General features: G+C 36.0%; 1 pseudogene; it reads right to left on the bottom strand.

The window, feature by feature from the left end:
* Positions 1 to 202, bottom strand: part of LOC108303008 — a 3,600-nt pseudogene extending 3,398 nt beyond the window's left edge.
* Between the last annotated feature and the right edge of the window lie 12,502 nt (positions 203 to 12,704).

The raw sequence follows: 12,704 nt of genomic DNA, 5'->3' as shown, positions 1-12,704 counted from the left end.
AAAAAAAAAAAAAAAAAGATATCCATTAGAGAAATTGGCAGCAACGGCTGCCTAAAGTTCGCATAACTAACTCAGTTGTCTGTGAATCTAGGTAGGTTTATATATTACTAAGATTAAGTTGTTGAGATATGCTGTGAAATTATGTGCTCAATACTTATCCTTACCCTTGAACTTCCTCCTGCATCTTTAACTTGGACCGCATTTACAGTAGCAAGCCAGCTTGAGTGATACTTGGGGGAGTGAATAAAGAGAATAAAAAGAGCCAGAGTCCCTGGATAACTTCCAGAAGTGTCATCACACCAGCACAGTTAGAGGCAAAAAAGAAATGTCTAAACTCATTTTTTAAATGTTATTATAGAACTCTTTACACACACAGATGTATTTCAACCTTAACTAATAAGCCTAATCATATTTAGAGAAGAACTATAATTTTGCTGAGGCAGTAATGCTTAAGGTAGACCAGAAAAAGAGATTTTTAAAAGTAACTTAGTCTGTACGAAAATACTGCGACAACACAGTATGTTTCAACATTGGCCTGGATGTTGCTGTTTTAATGGAAAGAAAAATAAAGTTAAATACTTTGTCAAAATGAAACCAATAGGATTTGCTGACATGATGAAAGAGAAGAAAAATTAATGAAGGGTCCAAGATCTTGAAATTGTTGATTGTGTGAATGATGATACCATTAAACCAAACACAAAGCATAGAGATGGATCAGGACTATTGGGAAGAAAATGATGAGTTTCGTTTTTGTTGAATTAGATTTTTGTTGAATTGCTGATGAAATATTTAAACTTGGTTGCCCCATGTAAGGAGAAGATTGAATCTGCTCAGCAAGTGAAACAGATTCTTTATGAGTATAATATCTTTTCCTCTAAAACTTTCCTAAACCACTAGGGAAAGTTGTGCATATAAAATAAAGTCGTAATAAAGTATTTAGGCTTCCCATTTGTAATGGATGATGTTGTTTTGTTTGTTTTTGTTTTACATTTACCACATATGGAAAGTATCTTTGGGTAGTAAAATGACATTTTGTATATTCTGTACATTTTCTGGTTTAACTATTATAAATCAAGTGCTAGAGTAAAAGCATGACATACTCTCTTTCATATTATATCTGTATCCAGAGAGGCCTACTTCCTTTATACCTTCTTCTCATCTGCTTACCTGTTACAAATGTAGGGAAAATTCTAGGTAAGGCAAAAATTCTATGTTTTCTCTTATTTATTCTTACTTTTAAAATAATCTATTATAAAATGTTTTAAAAATTAAAAGGCATTAATTTTCACCAAATATTATGAATGCTTTTGGACTAAAAATCAATTTGCATTTTATATTACAAAACAACATTCACTTTTTTTTTTTTACATTTTGATTTTATATGACAGAGCTGAGATGTGTGATGGTAAGTCGGAGTTGCCTGATGAAAAATCTCAGCATGATTTCAGTTTATATTTATAAACGTAAAATTTTCCACTAATTAAAAGATATTGAGCACCTGTATTCATTATTTAACCTCCTTCATTTTAGTCATTGTCATTTTTTCATCTTTGTAGTTGTTCCTGTTGTGATTTTTACTGCAGGTGGAATTAAATAGGAGTAGATACAACATGTCTTTTGGTGATTGATATAGGAATTTCCTGACAGCTCAGAACATATTTAGTAATTTTGCCATTCAGACCTGAATATTGCATTATCTCAAACTGCCTGGAGTGAAAACTATTTATCTAATGTTCTGCAAGAAGTTCATCTTCACCTTAAAGTGTTCACTTTTCTTCCTAAATTGCATTATCTAATAGTAAAAGTCTAGGGGCCCTTCATCTACAGTCTTTTTCTATTCTGTTCATTTTTATTATCTTTGGCCATTGAATAACTGAAGGGGAAGGTAGGCAATGTTTTGTGCCTGCATTGTTTATCTGACTGTCTGTCAGTGCAATAGAGATTTTGTTGTGTAATTTGATATAAAGGTGCAAGACAAGTTAAGCAATAGGATTTCAGAGTGCCTCAACCAAAGTTATACCTGTCCTACACAGTTAAATTTTCCAAGACACATTTAATTATGAAGGAAAGAGAGTAAAAAAAAAAAAAATCTACAATCCAAAGAAATTGGTTTCCAACTTTACTCTGCTGAATCTTCAATAACCAAATCAATTGTATATATTTCCCAGGCTAATAAAATAGACACATTGGGAGTACATATTATTCTTTGTACTACAGATGACATTAATGTTTAAAGCAAATTCACCTTAAAAACCTTAAAGAACTTTTGAGAAACTTTATTTTAGTGTTTATCTAGGAATCCAAATATTGTAAATTTTTTATGTAGGTGAATAAGATTAAGGCATAACAAATTTAATATGTTGATGCATTTTAATTTACCCATATGTTCTTATATTGTAATGAATTATTTGCTTATTAAATGTTTCTTCTTTAAATTGTCAGTAGAATACTTAGTAACTTTTTAATTTTTACATATATTATATATTCTCAAGCTGTCATTTCTATTATAAAATTTGTGCTTGGGAGTGTAATATATGACTCAAATAAGAGTTTTCCTTAAGTTTAAAAATAATGTGATTAACTATAAAAATATATTGACTTGTACCCATCGAAAGAGGATATAAATATTAAATGGGATATATATTTCCTGAATAATAACATAAGCATAAAAACACACATTGTATAGTAATATATAATGTTTCATAAATCTTTTTAACTTCATGAATTCCAAATTTTTAAACATTTCTTTTATCTTCTCCTTCAATCATCATTTATCTACAGCACCTTTTTATATTTAGAATGCCAAGGCACACAGGTATCCCAGAGGCTGCAAAAGTGGCCTTATCTACTACAGCTTCCAGAAAGAAATACCAAATTGCTGGCCATTTAATCTTAACTCAGTGAGATCCACGTTAGACTTCTGGCTACCAGAATTGTAGGTTGATAAATTTGTGTTGTTTTAAGCACTTTTTATAGTAAATTACTTTAACTATGAATGGCAAAGAGGAGACAGCCACTGAAGGATAAAATAGAAGGAAATTTCAGGTAAAGGGATTAAGATATAAAGGGCCTTAATATGTAAAAATGACTTGAATTGGATCAATGCTTTGTAAATGTGCGACTATTTTAAAATAGAAAATTTATTTTTAAAATTTTCAATGACAAAACAAGTTTTTATGAATGTTTTATAGTTTTTACTATAGTTTTTACTATGGAGATTCCCTGAGATTTTATTCTCTTTTATAGGCCTAATTTGTATATTTACTCATTTATTCAAAAATATAAGTATTTTACAAATAAAAATATAGATATCACAAATTTGATTTATAAAAGTTTATTATGTTTCCTCTGCTAGACAATATTTTGAAAAATAGGTATTTCTATCCATTTTTTTGTGATGCATGCAATTGTGACTTCTCTCTTCTCTCTCTTTTTTTTTCTTTGGGATGATAATTTTTTATTATACTTTAAGTTCTGGGGTACATGTGCAGAACGTGTAGGTTTGTTACATAGGTGTACAGGTGCCATGGTTGTTTTCTGCACCCATCAACCCATTATTTACATTAAGTATTTTTCCTGATGCTATCCCTCCCCTAGCCCTCCACCTCACAACAAGCCATGGTGTCTGATGTTCCCCTCCCTGTGTCCATGTGTTCTCATTGTTCAGCTTCCACTATGACTGAGAACATGCAGTGTTTGGGTTTCTGTTCTTGTGTTAGTTTGCTGAGAATGATGCTTTCCAGCTTCATCTGTTTCCCTGCAAAAAACATGAACTCATCTTTTTTAATGGTTGCCTACTATTCCATGGTGTATATGTGCCACATGTTATTTTATCCAGTCTGTCATTGATGGGCATTTGAGTTGGTTCCAAGTCTACTATTGTGAATAGTGCTGCAACAAACATAAATGTGTGTATGTGTGTCTTTGTAGTAGAGTAACTTATAATCCTTTGGGTATATACCCAGTAATGGGATTGCTGGGTCAAATGGTATTTCTGGTTCTGGATCCTTGAGGAATCTCCACACTGTCTTCCACAATGGTTGAACCTATTTACACTCCTACCAATGGTGTAAAAGCATTCCCATATCTCCACATCCTCCTCAACATCTGTAGTTTCCTGACTTTTTAGTGATTGCCATTCTAACTGGCATGAGATGGTATCTCATTGTGTTTTAATTTGTAACGGTCTAATGACCAGTGATGAGGAGCTTTTATTTTTCATATATTTGTTGACCCCATAAATGTCTTCTTTTGAGAAGTATCTGTTTATATCCATTGCCCACATTTTGACGGGGTTGTTGATTTTTTTTTCTTGTTAATTTGTTTAAGTTCCTTGTAGATTCTGGGTATTAGCCCTTTGTCAGATGGATAGATTGCAAAAACTTTCTCCCATTCTGTAGGTTGACTATTTACTCTGATGATAATTTCTTTTGCTGTGCAGAAGCTCTTAAGTTCAATTAGATCCCATTTGTCAATTTTGGTTTTTGTTACCATTGCTTTTGGTATTTTAGTCATGAAGACTGCCCATGCCTATTTCCTGAATGGTATTTCCTCGTTTTTTTCCTAAGGTTTTTATGTTTTTAGGTCTTATGTTTAAGTCTTTAATCCACCTGGAGTTAATTTTTGTAGAAGGTGTAAGGAAGGAGTCCAGTTTCAGTTTTCTGCATATAGCTAGCCAGTTTTCCCAACACCATTTATTAAACAGGAAATACTTTCCCCATTGCTTGTTTTTGTCAACGATCCAGTCATTGTAGATGTGTGATGTTATTTTGGAGGCTTCTGTTCTGTTTCATTGGTCTATGTATCTGTTTTGGTATCAGTACCATGCTGTTTTGGTTGCTGTAATCTTGTAGTATAGTTTGAAGTCAGGTAGCATGATGTCCCCAGCTTTGTGCTTTTTGGTTAGGATTGTCTTGTCTATATGAGTTTTTTTTTAATATGAAATTTAAAATATTTTTTTCTAATTCTGTGAAGAAAGTCAATGGTGGCTTGATGGGGATAACACTGAACCTGTAAATTACTTTGGGCATTATGGCCATTTTCATGATATTGATTTATCCTTTCCATGAGCGTGGAATGTTTTTGCATTTGTTTTTATTCTTTCTTATTTCCTTGAGCAGTTGTTTGTAGTTCTCCTTCAAGAGGTCCTTCAGGTCCTTTATAAGGTGTATTCCTAGGTGTTTTATTCTCTTTGTAGCAATTATGGATGGAAGTTCATTCATGGTTTGGCTCACTGTTTGTCTATTATTGGTGTATAAGAATGCTTATAATTTTTGCACATTGATTTTGTATTCTGAGACTTTGCTGAAGTTGCTAATCAGCATAAGGAAATTTGGGGGTGAGACGATGGGGTCTTCTTGATATACAATTATGTCATCTGCAAATAGAGACAATTTGACTTCCTCTCTTTCTATCTGAATATCCTTCATTTCTTTCTCTTGCCTGATTGCCCTGGCCAGAATTTCCAATACTATGTTGAATAGGAGTAGTGAGAGAGGGCATCCTTGTCTTGTGCCAGTTTTCAAAGGGATGCTTTCAGTTTTTTTTCACATTCTGTATGATATTGGCTGCAGGATAAAGCAGGAAAGAATTAAAATCGATACCCTAACATCACAATTAATAGAACTAGAGAGCAAGAGCAAACAAATTCAAAAGCTAGCAGAAGACAAGAAATAATTAAGATAAGAGTACAATTGAAGGAGATTGAGACATGAAAATTCCTTCAAAAAAATCAATGAATCCAGGAGATGGTTTTTTGACAAGATTAACAAAATAGATACACCACTAGCCCGACTATCTATTTTGAAAAGAGAGAAGAATCAAATAGACACAATAAAAATTATAAAGCGGAGATCATTACTGATCCCACAGAAACACAAAACTGCAATCAGAGAATACTATAAACACCTCTATGCAAATAAACTAGAAAATCTAGAAGAAATAGATACATTTCTGGACATATACAACCTCACAAGACTAAACCAGAATGAAGTCAAACCCCTGAATAGATTAATAACAAGGTCTGAAATTGAGGCAGTAATTAATAGCCTACCAAACAAGAAAAGCCTAGGACCGGCTAGATTCACAGCCGAATTCTATCAGAGGTACAAAGAAGAGCTGATACCATTCCTTCTGAAACTTTTCCAAACAATAGAAACAGAGGGACTCCTTCTTAACTCATTTTATGAGGCCAGCATCATCTTGACACCAAAACCTGGCAGAGACACAACAAAAAAAGGAAATTTCAGGCCAATATCTCTGATGAACATTGATGTGAAAATCCTCAATAAAATACTGGCAAATTGAATCCAGCAGCACATCAACAAGCTTATAAACCATGATCAAGTTGGCTTCATCCCTGGGATGCAAGGCTTGTTTAACATATGCACATCAATAAACATAATTCATCACATAAACACAATCAATAACAAAAAGCACATGATTTTCTCAATAGATGCAGAAAAGGCCTTAGATAAAATTCAACACCCCTTCAAGCTAAAACTCTCAATAAACTAGGTATTAATGGAACATATCTCAAAATAAGAAAAGCTATATATCACAAACCCTCAGTGACTTCTCTCTTTGATTCATACAGCACCAATTCCAAATATCTTTCCTAGAGTCTAGAACATGATGTCTGCCATGATATGGCAGTATAAACTGATTGTTACATCTCTGGGAGAAATGACTTTACTTCTACTATTAACCCCAAGATAATTGACAAAGATGTTAATTGTCAAAATTATGCACAAATAACTTTAGATTTCGATTTTGGGATATTGAGAGATGGAAAAAAAAGGACTAGGGCCTTGGAATATCATAGACTAGAAAGATAGAATACTGTTTATAAAGACTCTCCTTTTCAAGATCAAGGAATCATTGCCACATGACAAATGACCTAGAGTTTGGTTTTATAAGGCAAGGATTTTCAAGAATGTCTCAAAATAAATATCTTGAGGTAATTCAAAAACTTTTTAACATTGTAAGCTGTCAATTAGAAGTTGAAGCAGCATAGGATGTTGAAGAATTATATAATATTAGGATGAAAGTGGAGAGTATGCTATAAGAAGAAACAACGTAAAAAGCTAAGACTAGAATATGGACACTTGAGTTGGTTACAGGTCTTTGCTATTGTAAACAGTACTGCAAAGAACATTCGTGTGCATGTGTCCTTATAGTACAACAATTTATAATCCTTTGGATATATACCCAGTAATGGGATTGTTGGGTCAAATGGAATATCTATTTCTAGGTCCTTATGGAATCGCCACACTGTCTTCCACAATGATTGAACTAATTTACACTCCCACCAACAGTGTAAAAGTGTTCCTATTTCTCCACAACCTCTCCAGCATCTGTTGTCTCTAGATTTTTTAATGATCGCCATTCTAACTGGCGTGAGATGGTATCTCAATGTAGTTTGATTTGCATTTCTCTAAAGACCAGTGATGATGAGCATTTTTTCATGTTTGTTGGCCTCATGTATATCATCTTTTGTAAAGTATCTGTTCATATTCTTCACCCACTTTTGAATGGGCTTGTTTGTTTTTTTCTTGCAAATCTGTTTTAGTTCTTTGTAAATTCTGGATATCAGCTCTTTGTCAGATGGGTAGACTGCAAAATTTTTTCCCCATTCTGTTGGTTGCCAATTCACTCTAACGACTGCTTCTTTTGCTGTGCAGAAGCTATGGAGTTTGATCAGGTCCCGTTTGTCTATTTTGGCTTTTGTTGCCAATGTTTTTGGTGTTTTGGTCATGAAGTACTTGCCTACACCTATGTCCTGAATGGTTTTGCCTAGATTTTCTTCTAGGGTTTTTATGGTGTTATGTCTTATGTTTAAGTCTTTAATCCATCTGGAGTTATTTTAGTGTAAGGTGTCAGAAAGAAATCCAGTTTCTGCTTTCTGCACATGGCTAGCCAGTTTTCCCAACACCATTTATTAAACAGGGAATCCTTTCCCCATTACTTGTTTTTGTCAGATTTGTCAAGGATCGGATGGTTGTGGATATGTTGTGTTGCCTCTGAGACCTCTGTCCTGTTCCATTGGTCTATATCTCTGTTTTGGTACCACTACCATGCTGTTTGGATTACTGTAGCCTTGTAGTATAGTTTGAAGTTCTGTAGTGTGATGCCTCCAGCTTTGTTCTTTTTGCTTAGAATTGACTTGGCTATGTAGGCTCTCTTTTGGTTCCATATGAAGTTTAAGGTGTTTTTTTCCAGTTCTTTGAAGATCATTGGTAGCTTGTTGGGGATAGTGTTGAATCTGTAAATTACTTTGGGCAGTATGGCCATTTTCACGATATTGATTCTTCCTAACCATGAACATGGAATGTTTCTCCATCTGTTTGTGTCATCTCTTATTTTGTTGAGCAGTGGCTTGTAGTTCTCCTTGAAGAGGTCCTTTACGTTCCTTGTTAGTTGTATTCCTAGGTATTTTATTCTCTTTGTAGCAATTGTGAATGGCAGTTCATTCTTGATTTGGCTCTCTTTAAGTCTGTTATTGGTGTATAGGAATGCTTGTGATATTTGCACATTGATTTTGTATCCTGAGACTTCGCTGAAGTTGCTTATCAGTTTCAGGAGATTTTGGGCTGAGGTGATAGGGTCTTCTAGATATACAATCATGACATGTGCAAATAGAGACAATTTCACTTCCTCCTTTCCTATTCGAATACACTTTATTTCTTTTCCTTGCCTGATTGCTCTGGGTAGAACTTCCAGTACTATATTGAATAGAAGTGTTGAGAGAAGGCATCCTTGTCTACTGCCAGATTTCAAAGGGAATGCTTCCAGTTTTTGTCCATTCAGTATGATATTGGCTGTTGGTTTGTCGTAAATAGCTTTTATTATTTTGAGATACGTTCCGTCAATACCTAGTTTATTGAGGGATTTTAGCATAAAAGGCTGTTGAATTTTGTCAAAGGCTTTTTCTGCATCAATTGAGATAAGCTTGTGTTTTTTGTCTTTGGTTCTGTTTATGTGGTGAATTACATTTATAGACTTGCGTATGTTGAGCCAGCCTTGCATCCCTGGGATGAAGCCTACTTGATCATGGTGGATAAGCTTTTTGATGTGCTGTTGCAATCGGCTTGCCAGTATTTTATTGAAGATTTTTGCATCTATGTTCATCATGGATATTGGCCTGAAGTTTTCTTTTCTTGCTGAGTTTCTGCCGGGTTTTGGTATCAGGATGATGTTGGTCTCATAAAATGATTTGGGAAGGATTCCCTCTTTTTGGATTATTTGGAATAGTTTCAGAAGGAATGGTACCTGCTCCTCTTTGTATGCCTGGTAGAATTTGGCTGTGAACTCATTTGGAATTGGGCTTTTTTTGGGTGGTAAGCTCTTAATTGCTGCCTCAACTTCAGACCTTGTTATGGGTCTGTTCAGGGATTCGGCTTCTTCCTGGTTTAGGCTTGGCAGGAGGGAAGTGTCCAGGAATTTATCCATTTCTTCCAGGTTTACTAGTTTATATGCTAGAGTTGTTTCTAATAATCTCTGATGATGGTTTGAATTTCTGTGGAATCTGTGGTGTTATGCCCTTTATCATTTTTTATTGCATCTTTTTTGTTATTCTCTCTTTTCTTTTTTATTAATCTGGCTAGTGGTCTGTCTATTTTGTTGATCTTTTCAAAAACCAGCTCCTGGATTTATTGATTTTTTGAAGGGTTTTTTGCGTCTCTGTCTCCTTCAGTTCTGCTCTGATCTTAGTTATTTCTTGTCTTCTGCTAGGTTTTGAGTTTTTTTGGTCTTGCTCCTCTAGCTCTTTCAATTTTGATGATAGGGTGTCAATTTTTGATCTCTTCTTGCTTCTCATGTGGGCACTTATTGCTATATATTTTCCTCTGGAGACTGCTTTAAATGTGTCCCAGAGATTCTGGTATGTTGTGTCTTTGTTCTCGTTGGTTTTGAAGACCATCTTTTTTTCTGCCTTCATTTCGTTGTTTATCTAGTCAACATTCAAGAGGCAGTTGTTCAGTTTCCATGAAGCTGTGTGGTTCTGAGTTCATTTCTGCATTCTGAATTCTAACTTGATTGCACTGTGGTCTGAGAGGTGTTTTTTTATGATTTCCATTATTTTGAATTTGCTGAGGAGCGATTTGCTTCCAATTACATGCTCAATTTTAGAATAGGTGTGATGTGGTGCTGAGAAGAATGTATATTCTGTGGATTTTGGGTGGAGAGTTCTGTAAAAGTCTATTAGGTTCGCTTGTTCCAGGTCTGAGTTCAAGGCCTGGATATCCTTGTTAATTTTCTGTCTTGTTGATCTGTCTAATATTGACAATGGGGTGTTAAAGTCTCCCACTATTATTGTGTGGGAGTCTAAGTCTCTTTGTAAGTCATTAAGAACTTGCCTTATGTATCTGGATGCTCCTGTATTAGGTGTGTATATATTTAGGTTCGTTAGGTCTTCTTGTTGTATTGATCCTTTTACCATTATGTAATGCCCTTCTTTGTCTCTTTTGACCTTTGTTGCTTTAAAGTCTATTTTATCAGAGATGACAATTGCAACTCCTGCTTTTTTTTTTCCTTTTGCTCTCCATTTACTTGGTAAATCTTCCTCCATCCCTTTATTTTGAGCCTTTGTGTATCCTTGCATGTGAGATGGGTTTCCTGGATACAGCACACCAATGGGTTTTGGCTTTTTATCCAATTTTCCAGTCTGTGTCTTTTGATTGGGGCATTTAGTCCATTTACATTTAGGGTTAATATTGTTATGTGTGAATTTGATACTGTCATTTTGATGCTAGCTGGCTGTTTTGCCTGTTAGTTGATGCAGATTCTTGATTGTGTTGATGTTCTTTACCATTTGGTATGTTTTTGGAGTGGTTGGTACTGGTTGTTCCTTTCTATGTGTAGTGGTTCTTTCAGGAGCTCTTGTAAAGCATGCCTAGTGGTGATGAAATCTCTGAGTACCTGCTTGTTTGCAAAGGATTTTATTTTTACTTCATTTATGAAGCTTAGTTTGGCTGGATAGGAGATTCTGGGTTGAAAGTTCTTTTCTTTAAGGATGTTGAATATTGGCCCCCACTCTCTTCTGGCTTGTAGGGTTTCTGCTGAGAGACCTGCTGTGAGTCTGATGGGCTTCCCTTTGTACGTAACCCGACCTTTCTCTCTGGCTGCCCTTAGCATTTTCTCCTTCATTTCAACCCTGGTGAATCTGACGACTATGTACCTTGGGGTTGCTCTTCATGAGGAATATCTTTGTGGTGTTCTCTGTATTTCCTGGACTTAAATATTGGTCTGCCTTGCTAGATTGGGGAAGTTTTTCTGGATAATATCCTGAAGAGTATTTTCCAGCTTGGATTCATTCTCTTCATCACATTCAGTGACACCTAGCAGACGTAGATTAGGTCTTTTTACATAGTCCCACATTTCTTGGAGATTTTGTTCATTCCTTTTTACCCTTTTTTCTCTATTCTTGCCTTCTCGTTTTATTTCATTGAGCTGATCTTTGACCTCTGATATCCTTTCTTCTGCTTGGTCAATTTGGCTGTTGAAATTTGTGCATGCCTTGTGAAGTTCTCATGTTGTGTTTTTCAGCTTCATCAATTCACTTATATTCCTCTCTATGTTGTCCATTCTCATCAGCATTTCATCAAATCTTTTTTCAACATTCTTAGTTTCTTTGCATTGGGTTAGAACGTGTTCTTTTAGCTCACAGAAGTTTCTTATTACCCACCTTCTGAAGTCTGATTCTGTCATTTCATCACACTTATTCTCCACACAGCCTTGTTCCCTTGCTGGTGAGGAGTTGCGATCCCTTGTAGGAGGAGAGGTGTTCTGGTTTTGAGTGTTTTCATCCTTTTTGTGTTGGTTTCTTCCCATATTTGTGGATTTATCCATCTGTTGTCTTTGTAGTTGCTGACTTTCAGATTGGGTCTCTGGGTGAGCTTCCAGTTTGTGAATGATGAAGTTATTTCTGTTCCTTAGTTTTCCTTCTAACAGTCTGGCCCCTCTGCTGTAGGACTGCTGAGGTCCATTCCAGGACCTGCTTGCCTTGGGATCACTTGCAGCAGTTGCAAAACAGTAAGGGTTGCTGCCAGTTTCTTCTTCTGCTATATTTGTCCCAGAAGAATACCCACCAAATGTCAGTGTGTTTTCTCCTTTATGAGATGACTCTTTGGACATACAGGGGTCAGGGAGCTGCTTGAGGAGACAGTCTGTCCTTTATAGGAGCTCAAGTGCTGAGCTGTGAGCTCCATTGTTCATTCAGAGTTGCTGGGCAGGTATGTTTAGGTCTGCTGCAGCAGAACTCATAAACTCCTTTTTTTCTTTTTTCCCAGGTGCTCTGTCCCAGAGAGTTAGGCCTTTATTAATGAGTTTCCGTTGTGCTGCTGCCTTTTTCTTTTCAGGGCTGCCCTCCCCAGCAAGGAGGCAGCCTAGTCACTGTCGGCCTGCAGAGGCTTTGCTGAGCTGCTGTGGGCTCCGCCCAGCTGCCGTGTGATCTTCCCTGCAGTCCTGTTTATATGGTGTATTTAGAAATGCCTTGGCAATGGTGGCCCACCTCTGTATTGCGGACTCTCTCTGTAATGGCAGGTTGCCTAGGCAACAGTGGTCTGCCTCAGTGATGGCGGACTACCACCATAGTGGTGCAGTGCCTCAGTAATGGCGGGCGCCCCTACCCCACAGAGCTAGACCGTCCTGGGTTCAGCTGTGCTTAACTCTCAACCCAGAGCATTTTCAGCTGTTTTTTTTTTTTT

The sequence above is a fragment of the Cebus imitator genome, unplaced genomic scaffold (assembly GCF_001604975.1).
Source record: "Cebus imitator isolate Cc_AM_T3 unplaced genomic scaffold, Cebus_imitator-1.0 Scaffold44, whole genome shotgun sequence".
NCBI lineage: Eukaryota > Metazoa > Chordata > Mammalia > Primates > Cebidae > Cebus > Cebus imitator.
Note: the sequence above shows the minus strand (reverse complement) of the source record. Positions and strands in the feature narration are given on the sequence as shown.